Here is a 3,443-nt window from a genome sequence, read left to right on the forward strand (position 1 = left end):
AAAATATATAATGTTTGGGGGTTCAAAGTAGTTTTCTAGCAAAAAAAATGATTTTAGCTTGTAAACACCAAGTGTCAAAAATAGGCCCAGTCTTAAAGTGGATAAATGGACAACTTTGTGTAAAGCGCTACTTGGATGTGAGGCCTATGTATGTGGCCAGGCTGTGAAAAAGTGTTACACATGTGGTATCGCCATACTCAGGAGGAATAGCAGAATGTATTTTGGGGTGCAAGTTTTGCTATGTACATGCGATGTGTTAGAAATATTGCATAAATGGACAGCTTTGTGTAAAAAAAATGTGTTTTCATTTTCTTTCCACATTTTCCAAAAACTTGTGGAAAAAAATGACATATTCAAAAGACTCATTATGCCTCAAAAATTATACGTTGGGCTGTTTGCTTTCCAAAATGGGGTCATTTTATGGGGGTTTCCATTGTCCTGGTGCTCCAGGGCCTTCAAAAGTGCGATAGGTTGTCAGGAAATGATATGTGTAATTTGTGCTCCTAGAATGCCGGACGCTGCTACTTGGATGTTAGGCCTCTGTATGTGGCCAGGCTGTGAAAAAGTCTCACACATGTGGTATCGCCATACTCAGGCGGAGTAGTAGAATGTGTTTTGGGGTGTAGTTGCAAGTATACATGTGCTGTGTGAGAGAAATAACCTGTTAATACGGCAATTTGTAAAAAAATAAAAATAAAAAAAAATAAATCTTCATTTTGCAAAGCATTGTGGGAAAAAATGACAACTTCAAAAAACTCATCATGCCCCTTATTAAATACCTTGGAATGTCTACTTTCCAAAAAGGGGTCATTTGGGGGGTATTTGTTCTTTCCTGACCTTTTAGTGTCTCAAGAAATGAGATAGGCCTTCAGTACATCAGGTGTAATCAAGTGTGATCAATTTTCAATGAATAGCACCATAACTTGTGGACTCTATAACTTTCACAAAGACCAAATAATATACACTTATTTGGGTTTTTTTACCAAAGATAAGTAGCAGTATAAATTTTGGCCAAAATTTGTGAAGAAAAATGACTAATTTGCAAAATTTTATGACAGAAACAAAGAAAAATGCGTTTTTTCACGATATTTTCAGTCTTTTTTTATTTATAGCACAAAAAATAAAAAACCCAGTATTGATCAAATACCATCAAAAGAAAGCTCTATTTGTGTGAAAAAAAGGACACAATTTTTGTATGGGTACAGTGTTGCATGACAGAGTAATTCTCAGTCAAAGTGTGAGAGCGCTGAAAGCTGAAAATCGGTCTGGGCAGGAAGGGGGTGAAAGTGCACTGTAGGCAAGTGGTTAAGGGGGTTAAATAATTTTGCACGCCCAATTTTTAAGTTTTTTATTTGTTAAAAAAGTTTGAAATATACAATAAATTTTGTTCCACTTCATGATTGTGTCCCACTTGTTCATTCTTCAAAAAAATTTACAGTTTTATATCTTTATGTTTGAAGCCTGAAATGTGGCAAAAGGTCGAAAAGTTCAAGAAATACTTTCGCAAGGCACTGTATATACCATGGATTGTGGACCCTATAACTTTCCTTCACTCTAAATAATCTACACTGATTTGGTTATTTTCATCAAGAAATGTAGCAGTATACATTTTGGCCTAAATTTATGAAAAATACAATTTTGCAAATAAATAATCTAACAGAAATGAAGAAACATTTGTTTTTTGATTTTTCAGTATTTTTTAGTTTATTTAGCAAAAACATAAAAAACCCAGTGGTAATTAAATACCACTAAAAGAAAGCTCAATTCGTGTGAAAAAAAATGATAAAAATATTGCATGAAGGGGGTGAAAGTGTCCAGTACTGAAGTGGTTAAACAGGGTTTGATACAAACCTGGCATTTTTAAACAGTTCACACCTTCAGTCATGTAACTTGAAGGACTAAAGACATTGATGGTTCAAATCCCGGCCCGGTCCCTGCTAAACCATGTATGGGCAGGCTGATTGTACCTAAGTTGATCAATCAACTTGGGTACAACTAGTGTGTTGGGATTGTATGTGCGATTATTGCTAGCAGATATTAAATCCACAAGCAGTAATCACTGTGTTCTCCTAGCAGGGATGATTTCCTCCAACCTGTGGTTGCAGGAAAGAAAATTGCTCTATCTTTGGCTGGCTTAACACTTTTTGCAGGCCCAGTGGCACCAAGAAATGGGATTATATAATTAGAACAGTGCCTCCTATCCTGTTCTTGGACAATCAACATCTGCCTTGACACATTCCATGGTGATTGGAATAAGGTGACTGAAATACCCATGTGTATATAGCCGCTAGCAATAATCACTGTGTTTTCCTGATGGGACAGCCTCCCTCAATGCTCCCCCACACCGTCCCCCAAGGCGAAAGTTAAAGACAATGACTGTGTTGATGGGGGAATTGCAGGAAAGAAAATCGCTACATTTATGGCCGGCCTTAGATGATGGCACTATTGATATTCCTATCAGTTAATAGCCATGTCTAGCTCCACCCACAGTCTATTAGATTGACGGCACATTACTACATCTGCAGGAGCTTAGGGAAATTATATAACAACCCTATTGTGTCTCTCCTACCTTTACCAGCACTGTCTTGCAGGGTGCATGGGAAATACAGCTTCCAAAGAAAGAATTGTTCTTTTTGTGAAAAATTAAACATTTTAATTTTAAATATTGTTTTGCATTAAACTACATAAAAAAATAAATTACAATAATATTTACATAACATACATATTTACAGTAATTGCTATTGGCCTGGTTGGATGTTTTTTTTTTCAGTCTATTGTTATCAAGATTTGTATTCATAATGTGGCCAGACTACCATCTGTAAAATTACTGTACCATATATAACAGTGGTTTCCAAACTGCGGCTGTTTGCCTGCTTTTATCTGGCCCTTGGGACATTATTCCCTCCACTGTCAGCAACAGTGGAGCATAGTTCCTAACACTGACAATGGGGTACTAGTCCTCTGATGAGGAACTAATACTCTCGCTGACACCAATGATGGGGCACTAGTCCTCTCACTGACCCCAATGACGGGGCACTATTCCTCCTATTGATACCAGTAATGGGGCACTATTCCTCCCACTGACACTATTGATGGGACATTATTCCTCCCATTGATACCAATGATGGGGCACTATTATTCCCCTCAATACCAATGATGGGGTATTGTTTACTCCCACTGATGCCAGGATATTTTCTTTTCCCACTGGCCACAGTGCTTCCCCACTAAAGTCTGAAGGGCAGTAAACTTAGAAAGTGTGGAGACCCCTGATAGGATGATGATATGAACAGAGTATCCACAAATTCCATCTTTGCTCACTTCAGTGTATGTGAAACATAAAAGTTGGCACTGATAGATTCTGATATCAGCATATATATGTAAAACGATAAAACTGATAACTATTGTGTATAAGGGCAGTCTTATAGCTTAAGCTAGGTGTCCTG

The sequence above is a fragment of the Pelophylax lessonae genome, assembly GCF_965119305.1.
Source record: "Pelophylax lessonae genome assembly, chromosome: 9".
NCBI classification, from domain to species: domain Eukaryota; kingdom Metazoa; phylum Chordata; class Amphibia; order Anura; family Ranidae; genus Pelophylax; species Pelophylax lessonae.